The sequence below is a fragment of the Capricornis sumatraensis genome, chromosome 14 (assembly GCF_032405125.1).
Source record: "Capricornis sumatraensis isolate serow.1 chromosome 14, serow.2, whole genome shotgun sequence".
NCBI classification, from domain to species: Eukaryota; Metazoa; Chordata; class Mammalia; order Artiodactyla; family Bovidae; genus Capricornis; species Capricornis sumatraensis.
Window position 1 is genome coordinate 79,272,921 of NC_091082.1, and position 17,545 is coordinate 79,290,465.

General features: G+C 50.8%; 1 protein-coding gene across 1 annotated transcript in view; it reads right to left on the reverse strand.

Moving 5' to 3' along the window:
* TRAF5 (TNF receptor associated factor 5) overlaps window positions 1-17,545 on the reverse strand; it is a 44,438-nt gene that overhangs the window by 26,273 nt on the left and 620 nt on the right. The window lies entirely within an intron of this gene.

Below are 17,545 nucleotides of genomic sequence, written 5' to 3' on the forward strand. Positions count from 1 at the left end.
CTTAGTTTCTGCCACAACTCCCACCTCTTCTCATTTGAAAGGCTCCCCCATCCTCAGCCAGACTGTACTTCCGAGTGTGGGTGAGGGTACCTGCTTCAGCGAGTCACCGGGCTACCATCTCAGACTCAGCTCTCTCTCCCTTCCTGATGGTCCTTTTTCTCCTAAAGACAGGCAGGCAGAGCATACGCTCTCAGAAAGTGACGGAGACTTCCAGTGGCCCCACTAGCAAAGCAACACAGGAGCTTGTGAACATAACCAAAGAATAGCAGTTCAGATTTTAGCGTGGGACTTCAAAGCATGTTGAAATGAGGACTGGGGCAGCTCCCACCCTCCATGGCCTAAGGGTGCTTTAAGGAAAGAGGAGAGACTGGGACCACGCTTGTCAGGCTACAGAACAGACATGCCAAGAAGGATCCAGAAACCCTGACCTGACCTTTTGGTGACTTTGAGCTACCAAAGGCCAACCTCATCTGAGCTGGGCCTCAGCTTCCCACAAAGCTCATGCACATCTGCCATTGTGTTCAGTTCGTATCTCCAAAGCTGACCACAGACCAGTGACATTCCGTCAGCTGCCAAAAGTGCCCGGAGCTCTGCGAGAGTCTGTGGCTGGGGCATGAGTCAATGGCCTTGGAAAGGCAGACAGGCAATCCTCACCTGACCAGCAGCCTGGGGAAGAAGCAGATGGGACCAAAGGCGGTCCTCTTGGCCCAGCTCCAGGGAGAGAAGCTTCTCGAGGCCCACTACCCCAGGTGCCCAGCCCACACATGGGCAGGCAGCCTAGAGTCCCCTCAGTTCAATGCTTGATGTCAGGCTATTGGGACCGATGGGCTTGATCAGGACAACAGAGAGGGGAAGTGGGTGGGGAGCCCGGAAAGGGGACCCAAGAGAAGAAGACAGATTCTGAAGAGTGGCTTCCCACAACTGAGCCAGTCAGCTGTGGAGGGTACTTAACGGTTATCAGCTGAACAAAAGCGTAACAGTTTTTCAGAAACAGCAAACCTATCAAACCAAATGTCAGGAAGAAACATCAATACATAAAGGGTGGTACAGAGGAACTGATCTGGTTAAACAAGGCATGTTGGGTTTCCTACAGGCTACACCCCTCTGGCAGCTCTTTCGGTAATCAATCGTAGGGGTTCCACGGTTTGATCTTTTTTTCAAGTTAATACCTTTCCTGCACAAGGACTTTGCAATCTGTACTTTCACAAACAAGATCACACCCAGTCCTCATACGAACCCCATGGGGGAAATCACAGCCATGTTTCCGATGAAGTAATTGAGGCCCCAAGTTGTGAAGTACCTATGCCCCCAAATTATACAGCCAACATGTGATGCAGCAAGAATCTGAATCTAGGCTTTCTGCCTCCAAATCCAGTGCTGTTTACTTCATGTCATGGCTGAAAGAAAAGGTATCACATACTACCTGGTACCAAAAAGGAGGTGTGGAACGACAGGCAGTGCAGCCTGATGGTTAGAGATCAGCTCTGGAACCAGACCACTGGGGTCCAACCTCTTCTGCCATTCACTTACCTGTGTCATCTTGCCTTCATCTAGAAAATAGGACACTAAAGGCACCTGCCTTTAAGGCTAACTCTAATCCAAAGAGTTAGGATTAGATGTGTTGATCCACATAAATTACCAGCACACAGTGTCTGGCACAAAAATTAACACTTCATATCCATGTCTGTCTATTCTTTACTCCTGGCCAGCATTTATTCAGTGCCTGCTGCATGCAGAGGTCTGAATCGCATTCTATTGTGGGAAAGGGTGCAGTGGGACAGGACCCCAAGCTCCTATTTCCAAGGGGTTTTCAATTCAGTGGGGAGCACGCCTAGGTGCAAAGCACAGCAACAGTTTCCAGAGTGGCTCGGTCCCCGGATGCTCTGCTAAGAATGTGCCCTGGGACATGATCAAAATGTTGGCCCTGGTGGTCCAGTGGCTAAGACTCCATGCTCCCAATGCAGAAGGCCTGGGTTTGATCCCTGGTCATGGAACTAGATCCCACATGCTGCAACTAAGACCCAGCACAACCAAATAAATAAAATATTAAAAAAAAATACTGGCTTGGACACCATACCCCAGAGAAGCAGACCTCTGTTTCGGGGGCCCATTTGTTACAATAGTTTGTGCTGTGTTTAATCGCTCAGTCGTGTCCAACTCCTTGCAATCCCACAGACTGTAGCCCACCAGGCTCCTCTGTCCACGGGGATTCTCCAGGCAAGAATAGGGTTGCCATGCCCTCCTCCAAGGGATCTTCCCAACCCAGGGATCAAGCCCAGGTCTCCCACATTGCAGGCGGATTCTTTACTGTCTGAGCCACCAGGGAAGCCCAAGATACTGAAGTGGGTAGCCATCCCTTCTCCAAGGGGATCTTCCCGACCCAGGGACTGAACCATCATCTCTTACGTCTCCTGCATTGGCAGGCAGGTTCTTTACCACTAGCACCACCTAAGGAAGCCCATAATAGTTTAGAGTGCCCTAATTAACATGTTTCAGAATCAGGATCCCTCCGTAGTACCCAGAAGTCTGCCTTTTTAACAAGTTCCCCGGCTGGATTCTAGCCCGTTACAGTGTGACATGTGCCAGCTTCCAGATCACCTTCTCCTCGCTGGCCATTCCTCACTGCCCCATCTCTCCGGCACCTGGGCTGGTGCTGTCCCTCTTCCCGCTTCCATCTACACTGGTGCTCTTGTGAGCTCATCGGGGCTCAGATGTCATCTAAGGCTGAAAATTTCCTGGTTCCTATCTGCAGGCTGGGTCCCCGTCCTGAATATGAGTCATCCCGAATGCCTAGTCCAGAGCTCCACATATATTCATTAAATATCTCAAACATGAGACATCCCGTCTTCCTCCATCCAGCTGGCTCCTCCCACCACCTTCCCCCAGCTCAGTAAACGGGCAGCACCAATCCACCTGAAGCTTGGACCAAGAGCTGTGAAGTCATCCTTGGCTCCTCCCACTCTCCATCCCACAACACCAAATCCTATTGGCTGTTCCTCCAAACATTATCTACCCATGTCTCATACTGTCAGCATAACCATCCCAGTCTAAGTCACCGTCATCCCCACTAGGTACAGCCCTTGTCCCCTGGCTGGTCTCTTCCTCTGCCTCCGTCCCTTCACAGTGTGTTCATAACCCAGCAGTCAAAGAGTCAGATATATGTCCCTCCTCTGCCCCAAGGACCCCATCACACTCAGGGCATGAGCCGGTGTCCTCAGAGTCCTGTGACCTGGTTTCCATTCTCCATCTCCATTTCCCAGGACACACCAGTCGCACGAGCCTGGCTCTCTCTTGACTGGCAGACGCGCCTCCTGCGTGCTGTCCCCCTGCTGGAATGCTCGTACCCCCGACCCCTGAATAGCTCATTCCTCACTTCCCTGCTCATACGTGAGCTCACAGGCGAGGACTTCGCAACCCATCTGGAATCATAACATCCCAGCAGCCCCCTAGCCTGCTGCATTCCTCCTCAAAGCAATTATTACCATGCAGCATGCCAGGTGCTTGCTTCTTTACTACCTTCCTGCCAGAATATAAGCTCCGTGAGGGCGGGAATGTTTCTTCTGCCTCCGGGAATGTTTCTTCTGCTTCTGGAGGAAAGCAATACTTAGAACAGGGCACATGCTGGGCGATCAGTAAGAACTGACGAAAGACTAAACAACAGCCTCAGGAGTTTCTGGAGGAGGCAGGACAGGCTCTCTCCCACTGAGCATGCTTCCCAGGGCCTGACAGTCTGTTCTGAGTCCTGGCGGTCTACCGGTCACAGCTGGAGAAGGCAAAGCTGGCCGATGATGGGCACTTGGTGGGTGGAGGGGTAGTGGGCATGAGGAGGTGGGTGGAAGATTGGAGCCTCAATGATGCTCCTCGGTCCCACCAGCATGAAGCAGCCCCTGGGTGGGCAGACAGGTACGTGGGAAGGCGGGAAAATGCTAAGAAGGACTTTTTTTTTTCCCCCCAAAATAGGTATGGGATCCTCACTGAGGCACCTCACAAGGTTCTAGAGATTCAAAATCACGTTGGGTTGAGTACTTCACCAGAGACTTCTTTCAGGAGAACAGGTCACAGGGCTCTGGGCCAGCTTGCCTTTCAGCTCACTCTCTTGTTTCCAACATCTGTTTCAAACCTCTCTCCTCTCCACAGACCTTGATCACATCTCCCTCCATCTCACCAGGAAACTTCCCTTCCTACTGCACAGAAAATAGACGTCTTCCGACCAGAGCTACCTCCACTTCCTGCCACTGAGCAGAGCTCTGTCCTGCATGCTCTGTCCCCCTGTGTGGGTTGGGGGGGGCTGCTCCGCAGCCTGCACCCCCTCGCAGAGGCAGCCTCTGCACCAGGCTCTCCTCATGCCCCAGACTTCAGCCTCCTCCCTTCAGCCTCTCCCGTTCAGCTGCCGCCTTCCTTGGCACTCACACAAGCACAGGTCTCTTCTCAGAGGCAAGCCACCTTCCAAATTCCCACTCTCACATTTGCCTAAGAAGCTCGAGCTTGCTTTCCTCTCCCAGCCAAACCTCCTGACACCGCCCCCCACCCTGCCTCATGCAGTGGAGTGACCATCCCCACCGGCCTCTGGTCAAGCTGATCCATCCAATCTTCAGCCCACTCGGGCCTGGCTTACACCCCTACCAAGAGCCCCATGCTGCTCTCACCCAGGGCCCAGGGACTTCCGGGTCACTTAAGCCAGTAGTCAATTTCCCAACTTTATCTCAGCTGGCTTCCCAGCTACATCAGATATTAGTAATCCCAACCCCCACCCTCACCCCAAAGGCACACTTTAAAACACTCTTTCCCTTTAGCTTCCCCGAAACCACAGTGTCCTGCCATCAAAGACCACAAACAAACTAGCCGCTCCCCAGTGTCCCCACTGCGTCTGGGCCCACATGGGCTACTGCTCACCTGGTGTCTCCTTTTCAGGGTTTCACCAGACCCCAGCACCAACACACCCAAAACGGAACTGATGTCTCCTCTCTGCAGGGCTCCCTCTCCAGGAAGGGCCGCTTTTTATCCTGCTGTTGTGCCCAGACAACTGGAATCATCCCTGGCAGAGCCTTCCCTCCTCCTCTCACACCCAGTTCACACTACCCTCCCTTCTGCACCGGTCTCCTGCTATGGGCCTCCCCTCGTAAAGCGGGTCTCCCTACCCTACTCACCGCTCCACCCCCAGGAATCCCCCACACAGCAGCCTGACTGGCCTTTGAAAAAGTCACAGTGTTCTTACTCCCACAGACTTTCCACCGCCTCGCATCACTCTCACGGTTCCAAACCCTTCACCGAGCTAACCATGGGCCCGCCCACTTCTCCAGGGCATCTCCCTCCCCACCCCTTATTCTCCAGCCTCTCTGGCTTTTTTTTTTTTTTTGCCATTCCTCACGGGAGTGGAGACCCTTCTTTCCCCCAGCCCTCATCCTAAGACTGGTCTCCCTTCGCTCACGCTCTTGTCTCTGCTCTGGAAACATCCCCTCCCCGACCCCCACCTCTCACTGAACTCAAGTCATCCGAGCCCAGCTTAAGCCTCATTATGCAGTGAAGCCTCACAGGCCCCCTCAGCCAGCTTGGCCCCCTCCTTTCTCAGCACAGGCCCATCATCACACTGGACTTCTCCTTCATCGCACTTCTGAGTGCATTCATTTTTAAGGCTTAATACCAGTCTGCATCCACACATGGAGAGCAGGGCTGGGACTGTGTCTCAAGCAAGCACCCGAATATCTGAGTAAACGAACAGCTGCCCCTTTGGGTGCCTGCAGTGTGCTAGATACTGTGGCTAGCTGCTTCCTTTGGGTTGTTGCATGTACTCTGCACAGCAGCCCCATGAAGGACAGGCACTAGTTTCATGACTCATGCTCACCTTTTACAGATCAGGTCCTGAAGCTCAGGGAGCTCAAAGAGCATGATCAGGGTGACACAGCTGCCAACTTCCGGGCCGGGACTCAACCTCGGGCTTGTCTCCTATCAAAGCCACTGCACCACGCTTCCCTCCATGCCCTGCAAGCTCACTCACAGCCCTGGACATAGCAGGTGCTCAACCAAGCGGGGTGGATACCTACTAAGTCATCTCACTTGATCCTCACAGTCACCCTGGAAATCTACAAAGAAGAACTATGACTCTGCTTTTCCAAATAGGAAAATGAAGTTTGGGGGATCCAAAGGATCACCCAGAAGTAGGTGGCCATGTTGGGCTTGAACCCAGGTCTTCTGGCCCCTCACATAGGGGGATTCTCTCTGTAGCATAATTATAGTTAGGCACTGAGGTGGGATTAGTTAGGGACTGACGCTGAAGCTGGAACTCCGGTACTTTGGCCACCTAATGCAAAGAGCTGACTCCTTGGAAGAGACCCTGGTGCTGGGAAATATTGAAGGCAGGAGGAGAAGCGGACGTCAGAGGATGAGATGGTCAGATGGCATCACCTACTCAATGCACATGAATTGAATAAGCTTCGGGAGTTGGTGATGGACAGGGAAGCCTGGCGTGCTACAGTCCATGGGATCGCAACAAGCTGGACAAGACTGAGCGACTGAACCGACTGAGGTGGGATTATGCAGGGAAGCTGGGCAGGAAGCGGTTAAGATAGCAGGGCTGCAACTGCCACCCCTAGAGAGCCCTTGCATGATGTCTGGGAAGGTGGATTTGGGGTGGGCTCTCCCCACCCTGAGTTGCTCGTGGTACCTAAACTGTGCAAACAATATGGTTTGGGTTGAACATCTGCTGTTTTTGTTGCTGTTTTTTTTTTTTTTTTTCTGGAAGTCTGGGATTTTCAGTGTATGCTATGCAGAAGGTGCCAATATGACCAGTCTCCAGTAAAAACCCTCGATGCTGAGTATCCAACAAGCTTTCCCGATAGATGACATTTCACAGGCGTTACCACAATTCACAGTGCAGGATGGATTAAGCACGTCCTGTGTGACTTCACTGGGGGAGGACACTTGGAAGCACGCACCTGGTCTCCTCCAGACTTTGTCCCAAGTGCCTTTTCCCTCTGCTGATCTTGTCTTGCATCCTTTCACTGTGAAAAGCCTTAGCTGTATGACTATTCCCTGAATCCTGTGAGTCCTCCTAGCAAATTATTGAACCTGGGCATGGACTTGGGGGCCAGCCTTTCTAATGAGAAACAAATTTTGAGTTTTCTTTGAAAAGAGTGAAAGAGGCATGAAATAGTAGATTAAAACAGGAGGCATTCCAGGCAGGAGAAATGATATGAAGAAAGTTAGGAACAGATAAGTCAGGTATAGAAGGCTATCACCTCCAAACAGGCGCTTGCCAAGGGCATTTGCCATCTACCTCTGCGGAGACTGACCCCTGTGCTGCTGCAGCTGTTGGCCTTCACCACCCCCTGAAGGCAGTTCAGGCTGGAGAGTGAAGCACTCTGTGCTCCGGGGAAACTGGTGGAACAGACCTTTTGTTACTGTTCAGTCTCTAAGTCCCATCTGACTCTTTGTGACCCCGTGGACTGTCGCACACCAGGCTTCCCTGTCCTTCACTATCTCCCAGAGTTGGCTCAAATTTATCTTTTGAGTCGGTGATGCTATCTAACCATCTCATCTTCTGCCGCCCCCTTCTCTTGCACTCAATCTTTCCCAGCATCAGGGTCTTTTCCAGTGAGTCAGTTCTTCACATCAGGTGGCCAAAGTATTGGAGTTTCAGCTTCAACATCAGTCCTTCTAATGAATATTCAGGGTTGATTTCCTTTAGGATTGACTGGTTTGATCTCCTTGTTGTCCAAGGGACTCTCAAGAGTCTTCTCCAGTACCACAATTTGAAAGCATCAATTCTTTGGCACTCAGCCTTCTTTACGGTCCAACTCTCACATCTGTACATGACAACTGGAAAAACCATACCTTTGACTAGGTGGACCTTCGTTGGCAAACTGATGACTTTGTTTTTTAATACATTGTCTAAGTTTGTCATAGCTTTCCTTCCAAGGAGCAACTCTTTTAATTTTGTGGCTGCAGCCGCTGTCCGCAGTGATTTTGGAGCCCAAGAAAATAAAGTCTGTCCCTGTTGCACTGTTTTCCCTTCTATTTGCCATGAAGTGATGGGACCAGATGTCATGATCTTAGTTTTTTTTTTAACATTGAGTTTTAAGCCAGTTTTTTCACCCTCCTCTCTCACCTTCATCAAGAGGAACTTAAGTTCCTCTTCTCTTTCTGACATTAGAGTGATATCATCTGCATATCTGAGGTTATTGATATTTCTCCTGGCAATCTTCATTCCAGCTTGTGATTCATCCAGCCCAGCATTTCGCATGATGTATTCTGCATATAAGTTAAATAAGCAGGGTGATAATATACAGCCTTGACGTACTCCTTTCCCAATCTGGAACCAGTCCATTTGTCCCATGTCCATATCTAACTGTTGCTTCTTGACCTACATTCAAGAGGCAGGTAAGGTGGTTTGCTATTCCCATCACTTTAAGAATTTTCCACAGTTTCTTGTGATCCACACAGTCAAAGGCTTTAGTGTAGTCAATGAAGCAGAAGTACATGTTTTTCTGGGAATCCCTTGCTATCTACAATCCAACAGATGTTGGCAATTTGATCTCTGGTGTCTTCCAGCTTGTACATCTAGAAGGTCTCTGTTCACATACTGTTGAAACCTCGCTTGAAGGATTTTGAGCATAACCTTCAGTTCAGTTCAGCCACTCAGTCGTGTCTGACTCTTTGCGACCCCGTGAAGTGCAGCAGGCCAGGCCTCTCTGTCCATCACCAACTCTCGGAGTTCACTCAAACTGACATCCATAGAGTTGGTGATGCCATCCAGCCATCTCATCCTCTCTTGTCCTCTTCTTCTCCTGCCCCTAATCCCTCCCAGCATCAGAGTCTTTTCCAATGAGTCAACTCTTTGCATGAGGTGTCCAAAGTACTGGAGTTTCAGCTTTAGCATCATTCCTTTCAAAGAACACCCAGGGCTGATCTCCTTCAGAATGGACTGGTTGGATCTCCTTGCAGTCCAAGGGACTCTCAAGAGTCTTCTCCAACACCACAGTTCAAAAGCATCAATTCTTCGGCACTCAGCTTTCTTCACAGTCCAACTCTCACATCCATATGTAACCACTGGAAAAACCATAGCCTTGACTAGACGGACCTTTGTTGGCAAAGTAATGTCTCTGCTTTTGAATTTGCTATCTAGGTTGGTCATAACTTTCCTTGCAAGGAGCGTCTTTTAATTTCATGGCTGCAATCACCATCTGCAGTGATTTTGGAGCCCTCCCAAATAAAATCTGACACTTTTCCCACTGTTTCCCCATCTATTTCCCACAAAGTGATGAGCATAACCTTCAGTTCCAGTTCAGTCACTCAGTCGTGTCCGACACTTTCAGTTCAGTTCAGTTGCTCAGTCGTGTCTGACTCTTTGCAACCCCATGAATCACAGCACGCCAGGCCTCCCTGTCCATCACCAACTCCCGGAGTTCACTCAGACTCAGGTCCATCGAGTCAGTGATGCCATCCAACCATCTCATCCTCTGTTGTCCCCTTCTCCTCCTGCCCCCAATCCTTCCCAGCATCAGAGTCTTTTCCAATGAGTCAACTCTTTGCATGAGGTGGCCAAAGTACTGGAGCTTCAGCTTTAGCATCATTCCTTCAAAAGAAATCCCAGGGCTGATCTCCTTCAAAATGGACTGGTTGGATCTCCTTGCAGTCCAAGGGACTCTCAAGAGTCTTCTCCAACACTACAGTTGAAAAGCATCAATTCTTTGGTGCTCAGCCTTCTTCACAGTCCAACTCTCACATCCATACATGACCACAGGAAAAACCATAACCTTGACTAGACGGACCTTAGTCGGCAAAGTAATGTCTCTGCTTTTGAATATACTATCTAGATTGGTCATAACTTTCCTTCCAAGGAGTAAGCATCTTTTAATTTCATGGCTGCAATCACCATCTGCAGTGATTTTGGAGCCCAAAGAAATTAAGTCTGACACTGTCTCCACTGTTTCCCCATCTATTTCCCATGAAGTAATGGGACCGGATGCCATGATCTTCATTTTCTGAATGCTGAGCTTTTGGCCAACTTTTTCACTCTCCACTTTCACTTTCATCAAGAGACTTTTTAGTTCCTCTTCACTTTCTGCCATAAGGGTGGTGTCATCTGCATATCTGAGGTGATTGATATTTCTCCTGGCAATCTTGATTCCAGCTTGTGCTTCTTCCAGCCCAGCGTTTCTCATGATGTACTCAGCATATAAGCTAAATAAGCAGGGTGACAATATACAGCCTTGACGTACTCCTTTTCCTATTTGGAACCAGTCTGTTTTTCCATTTCCAGTTCTAACTGCTGCTTCCTGACCTGCATACAGATTTCTCAAGAGGCAGGTCAGGTGGTTTGGTATTCCCATCTCTTTCAGAATTTTCCACAGTTTATTGTGATCCACACAGTCAAAGGCTGCAAAATGAGAGCAACTGTATGATAGTTTGAACGTTCTTTGGCATTGCCCTTCTTTGGAATTGGAATGAAAACTGACCTTTTCCAGTATTGTGGCCACTGCTGACTATTCCAAATTGGCTGGCATATTGAGTGCAGTATTTCAACATATTCATCTTTTAGGATTTTAAATAGCTCAGCTGGAATTCCATCGCCTCCACTAGCTTTGTTTGTAGTAATGCTTCCTAAAGCCCACTTGACTTCACACTCCAGGACATCTGGCTCTAAGTGAGTGATCACACCATTGTGGTTATCCTGGTAATTAAGACCTTTTCGTATAGTTTTTCTGTGTATTCTTGCCACCTCTTCTTAATCTTTTCTGCTTATGTTAGGTTCTTATCATTTCTGTCCTTTATTATGCCCATCCTTACATGAAATGTTCCCTTGATATCTCCAATTTTCTTGAAGACATCTCGACTCTTTCCCATCCTATTGTTTTCCTCTGTTTCTTTGTATTATTCATTTGCGAAGGCTTTCTTATATCTTCTTCCTATTGTCTGGAACTCTGCATTCAGTTCGGTATATCTTTCCCTTTCTCCCTTGCTTTTTGCTTCCCTTTTTTTTTCTCAGCTATTTGTAAAGCCTCCTCAGACAACCACTTTGCCTTCTTGCATTTCTTTTTCTTTGGGATGGTTTTGGGAACAGGTCTTTAGATAGTTAGATATTTTCAGGAACTAATTTCATAATCCCAAATCGTTGCCTCTCTTCATATCTAGAAAAGCACTAAATCCCTTCATGATGACAACTCCTTGTGACTAGCAGAAAGCCTCTTGTAAAGTAAACATTTGATGGCATTGAACTTCCCCTTCACCAAAATCTTATGTATTGACCTTCCCCGACTACCTCTTTGCAGCAGTTTCTCAGAACTATCTGCGGTGCTGTCTCCCAGGCTGCAGTCCTCAATTTGCCCCAAATAAAAGGGAAGTCACAGCTCTCAGGTTGTGCATCTTTTTTTTTAGTTGACAAGGCCCTGCAGCTGTTCAACCCAGCGTAACCAGAGTTGATGTAACCCAGCATTATAGTCACAAGGTGGAAGAGATAGGGGCTATAGAAGTCACACTTGTTAGACAGATCCAGTGTCAGTGAACCACTGAACTCACGTATATGGAATTTTTGTCAGCATCGAGGAAAGATTGAAAGAATGTACCATGTGCCCATCCAAAGCAAATACATGGCACCGGACATTTTGGAGGAAGGTCTGTGGGAATGCTATGGAGAGGTTGAAGCAAATCCCCAATTATTGGGTGTTTTTCTATAACAACTACCTCAATATCAATCCATTCTAGAATAATCTACTTTCCATCCATTAAGAACAACTATTCACCTGGCTCCCCAGGTGGCTTGGTGGTAAAGAATCTGCCTGCCAATGCAGCAGATGCAGGAAATGGAGACAAGGGTTTGATCCCTGGGTTGGGAAGATCCCCAGGAGGAGGAAATGGTGACTGACTCCTGTATTCTTGCCTGAGAAATCCCATGGAGAGAGGAGCCTGGAGGGCTACAGTCCATGGGGTCGCAAAGAGTCAGACCCACTGAGCACACACACATTCCTTCCTTCCTATGTCCTGCAGAAACGCCTTTGCCCACAGCCCAGTATTCCACAGCCTCCTCCCAACCCTCCGTCCTCCCATTCTTCAGGAGGGGCTTCTTGGAATGATCCCAGCAGTTGCTTAGTCATTTCTTTTATTCTGCATCTACTTAGCATTCAAGCTTCACTTTTTTGCCTTTAACCCAGGGAAGCATGGGACGTTATCTTAAGTTGTATCAGGGATATCTGCCCAGTCTCTTCCTCAGAGTCCCCACATCCTGAAGGCAAAAGACAGACTTTCATGACTAGTTCAGCTTAACTCCATGCCCACCCCCACCTCCATCCTCCAGCATCAAGGGCTCCTCTAATGGATGCTCAGGGCACAGATGGGGCTGTCCCAAGCCACCCCCTTAGGAAGGGAGCACAGAGAGGGGTCTGGCTGGCAGTTTGGCCCCAAGTCGACTCACTCCTCAATCTGCTCTGACCTCATAGTTGATTCCACCGAAGTGACGGCTCTGTTCGTGGTGACCAAGCCAGTGCCTGTATTTGGCTTTCCAAATCCATTTTATTTCTTCTGCTGGGTCCCCATGCTGCCTCACTGCCCAGCACTATTATTCCTCCAAAGTTGCACTGCTCTGCCCACAAGTCTTTCTCAAGGACTGGAAATCTCCCTTTGACATCCACCCCTGGAGCTGGGCCTCCTTTTATCTGGGACTGTTAGCCCCACTCTCTGCCCTCTACCTGCTGTGGGCTCAGCACAACCATGCCCTGCCCCGTGGAGGTTCGCCTACTCTGGCCCTTGAGGTTGGCCTGGTCTAGAGACTGCAGAGTGGAAGCAGTAGGCTAGTTTAAATGATGGTCTACCCTGGTGCGTGGCAGCTCTTGTGCTCTCTGTTTTTAATTTAAATTTGAATGCTTTCAGGCTAGACAAACATTTTCCACCTCCCCAGAGACCCCACAAATCCCTATGCAGCCGAAAACATAAAAGAAGAAACCCAGCTTTGTTGAATACTTGCCAGGCACTAGGCTCTGTGTATATAATTGGCTCACTTAATCCTTCCAGCAACCCCAAGTGGGTGACATTACTATCTCTGTTTACCCGTGGGAATACAGAAACTCATGGAAGTTGGGCAACTTGCCCCAACCATACAACGACAACCGGCAAGTCATAAATAACAGATCTGAAGTCCACACCATTTCTACCACGCCGTGAGTGGAAAGAGTAGGTCCTGATGAGACTCTGCAGTAAGGAGGCCCCCCTGCAGTGGTGTGGAGAGAAGACAGACGAGCAGGGAAGTGAGTGAACGGACAGCTCAGGATCACAGGAAGGAGGGGGCTGGACCGGGGAACTCAGGCAGCAGCCCAGGGGAAAGACAGCAGGTCAGGACCGGCTGGAGGCGGGGACGAGATGATGAGGGCCCAGCAGGGACGTCTGTCAGGTCAGGGAGAACGCGGGGGAAGGGGGGCCTTGGGTGAGTGTCTAAGGGGCTCCGATGAAAGTGAAAGTCGCTCAGTCGTGTCCGACTCTTTGCAACCCCACGGACTACACAGTCTGTGGAATTCTCCAGGCCAGAATACTGGAGTGGGGAGCCTTTCCCTTCTCCCGGGGATCTTCCCAACCCAGGGATCGAACCCAGGTCTCCCACATTGTGGGCAGATTCTTTACCAGCTGAGCCACAAGGGAAGCCCAAGGGGCTCCTGAAACATCACAAATTGAACTGGCCAAGAAGTTGAGAGGCGGAGACTTGATCAGCCTTTCCCTGGGAGCGCTGGTTAACCTTGGCTGCACCGCAGGGCTCCAGGGGAGCCAGAAGACACAGCCGTGGCCCCGCTCAGGGCGGGAAGAGGACGAGGAGCTCCAGGTTAAGGAAGGAAACATCAGTGGGGACAGTGCAGCCCCCTTCCAGGAGCCGAGCAGCAGCTGCAGAGCAGGCTGGCGACTGAGGACTAGCAGCCCTGGAAGCCTGCAAAGGGCAACACAGGCAGCGGGGCAGGTGCACGGAGCTGACGAGCAAGAGAACGCCAAGGGCAAGGGTGCGTGCCAGCTGCTCTTTCCAGAAGCTGGCCGGTGAAAGGGCGAGGAAGCGTGGGGTCCTGTTTAACAGAGACGGAGCATGTGGCAGAGGGGAAGGAGTCAGTGGCCAGGGAATTATGAAGAGAGTGGGTCTGTCTCTGTCTCCAAGAGAGGTCAGGGCGGGATCGGGGGTGTAGATGGAGAAGGTGCCTTCCCGCTGGTCAAGAGAGCGCCTTTTCCTCGAGAGAGAAAAAAGCTGTAGAGGAGACCTCAGGGATGCTCTGGCTTGGAGAAGAGAGGTGATGATGGAGCGCGGGTCAAGAAAAAAGGCGTGAGGCTCTCCTGGAAGGAAGTGAGCTGGGTACTCCTTCCCACAAACGCGAAACTTGGGGCGGGGAGCTCCCCGGGCTCCCTCAGTCACCTCCGGGGCCACAGGACTTGCGCCAACACTTGGCTGCACGCTGCTCTCTCTACAGCCCCGTCCCCACCTGTATGTACCACTGCCTGCCTCCAGGTGCCAATGGGCAGAAAGGACTTATCACTGTCACCGCAAAGGGACTTTGAATTTTTCTATGAGAACCGCTGAGTGTTTTCACTTTTATTTCCCTCCTGGCCCTCCAGCCCACTTCCTCACAAGACAAGGCCTGCTGGGGACCCGAGGGGAACAGCTGCTGTCTGGCCCTCCAAACGCAGTTTCACTCTGAGCAAAGCAGCAAATGCTATAGCCTGGCTCTGGCCTCAGCAGCCCTGGGGGTGACTTCTGCCCTGCAGCTTGTTCCCCGACACACACACACACACCCCACCTACAACACTACTGGGGTGACAGCTCCTGCCCCAGAGGAACATTGGGAAAAGCCACCATCTGAACAGGTATTACTGTTCAGAGGAGGCCTCAGCTGCTGCCCTCCTCCCCCTGGTCTCCTGACTCTTATTAAAGAACCTGGATGGGTGACAGAGGTGTCAGGCAACCTTTGATGAACGCTCTTTGGGTCCCCCCACCCTCCTGCCCAGAATCCTGGTTTCCTCTAGCCACAAAACTATCAGAGCTCATGAACTGGAGTCAGAAGACATGGGCTGGGGTCCTGGCCACTCCCCACGTGCTGTGAGATGTTTGAAGTCACGTCTGAGGCCCAGCTTGCAGCCTGGTAACGTACAAGGACAGCAGCTGCCTCTCCCTGCTCTTGGGGAGGCAATGAGAGGTTCAGCAGGTGAGACAGCTATTTGTCAAGTGGACGGCGCTATGCTGACTTCGGGGTGCAGATGAGTCCTGCTGGCAGCGCAGTGTCTCCAGAGCCCCACCCAGGATGCGTTTCCCAGCCATTGGGCCCCGGCAGCTCGAAGCCCAAGGGAGACACACTTCCACTGAATTCAATGCCAGCATCTGTTTAGTCCTCCTCTGTGCCAGATGCCAGGCTACAAACAAGACCAGATACCCTGAGTCTCACCCTGAGTTTGCTAGCGGAGGTGGAACTAACAGAGGTGGTGTCTGTTCATGCCAAGGGCAGAGTCTCCAGGAAAACTTGCTCTGTGTTACCGGAAACAGATCATCCAGGCATGATCAGAGTCTGAGTCCACTTGTTAGCTGCTCAGTCACGTCTGACTCCTTGCCTGCCAGGCTCCTCTGTCCCTGGGATTCTCCAGGCAAGAATACTGGAGTGGGTTGCCATTCCCTTCTCCAGAATATCTTCTGAAACCAGAGATCAAACCTGGGCCTCCCACACTGCAGGCAGATTCTTCCCACCAGGGAAGCCCTGGTGGCCCAGCAGTAAGGAATCCACCTACCATGCAGGAGACTTGGGTAGATGTGGCTTCAATCCCTGGGTTGGGAAGATCCTCTGGAGGAGGAAGTGGCAACCCACTCCAGTATTCTTGCCTGGAGACTCCCAGGGACAGAGGAGCCTGGTGGGCTACAGTCCTTAGGCTACAGTCGCAAAGAGTCAGAGGCAACCAAGCGCGGCAGCATGCAGGCACCTCCCCTTGTTTAGCCCTCACTGAGCTGGAGGTGGGTGGATGTAGCTCTGAGAAACCAAGGTGAGGGGCCTGGGGCAGAGGAACCACAGTCCCTGGAGACCCAGGCCTCACCCAGCAGTGGTGCCCAAAGGGTTATTTCACTCAGTGCTTCACCCTCCCCATCTGGGCCATGTGAACAATAATCCTGCTTTGGCCCGACTCTCAAGGGTATCGTGGAGGACAAAATGAGAACAAAATGTCCAGAGCAATGGGGAAAAGGCTTTGAAAGGGGAAGGGCTTTATGAGCAAGGCTTTCATATTTCTTCTTCAGGGTCCTTTTCAATAAAGCTGAGATAATCACGGAAGGTCTGCTTCTCAGGCTAGCCTGATGGGACTGACTCAGAGACATCCAGCCCCCTCTCTCTGCAATCATTCCAGTGGTGACAGTGAGTACTTCCAGCGAATGGGACCCCATCACCTTTCCATAGTTTTTCCACTACTCTGCCACCCAGGCCAGGTGGATGATGCTTGTGGATCAGTGGAAACCCTGCTTGTCCTCAGACCTCAGCCCAGAGGACTGGAGAAAGTCTCCCCCTCCACCACCATCCCTCTGGCAGGGCTTCCACAGTTTGGCTCAGACAGAAGGCTTTCTTCTCCCAGTGTCCAGAACCCAGGGAGATTCCAGCATCTGAGGGTCAGCCCATTCCACCGAGTCCAAAACAAGAACCAAACCAGCAACAACAACAACCTTGATAAATAAAGGTTGGACATTTTCTGCCTCCAATGCACCTTCATCTCTTCTGCAGCAACGTCTGTCTCTCTTGTTCAAATTGAAGTTGGAGGTGAGAGTGTTCAGATGATAAGGTTTTCACCCAAACCATCAATCGCGCTAACAGCCCTGTCTGCAGCTGTCTGGGGGGAAGGCGGGGAAGGCAAGGCAGGCAGCTGCATGCTCCATTTGAGAGGTTCTAGCCCAGGCTTTCCCTGCCTAAAATTATCTCACTCCCCTCCCCAGAACTGTTCTATACCCAGAAGCACTTCAACCAATTTCTTTTCATTTTATGTCTCCTTTCAAAATGCAAGTATCTCTGAAAGAAGGAATGTATTCCATTGGCCCTTCCCCACTTCTCACCCAGCACTGGTACCCAATAAATATTTACTGAATTCAGTTGGTTACTAGAGGCCTGTCCGGAAGGGACACGGGTCAGAGCCCGGGGCTGTGGAGGGTGGGGTGCGCAGGGGACAGTCCCGGCTGGGAGCCACGCCTCGTTTCACCAACCCCACCGCGAGCGCTTAGCAGCCCTGGGTACTGTTACTGCGAGGTAACTGACTTCTGATGAAAGTAAATCTGAAATAGCCAAATATGGAAACTCTGCAGGAGGGGGCAGAAACAGCCCAGAGAGTCAGAGACACCCAGGGGTTAGTAGCAAGAGCAGTGGCCCCAGAATTCACTGAGAATTCTCAGAAGTGCCAAAACCCTGCAGAGCAGTAACAAGGGCGAGGCCATCTGCTGTGGAGAACCCAGTTTCCACCAATTCTCTGGGTGTTCCCTGGACAACTCGTTCCTACCTGAGTCTTGGTTTCCTGCAAGACCCCTTCGAGCTCTCCTTGGCTGGGGGTGAGGGTGGTTCTAAATGAGCAC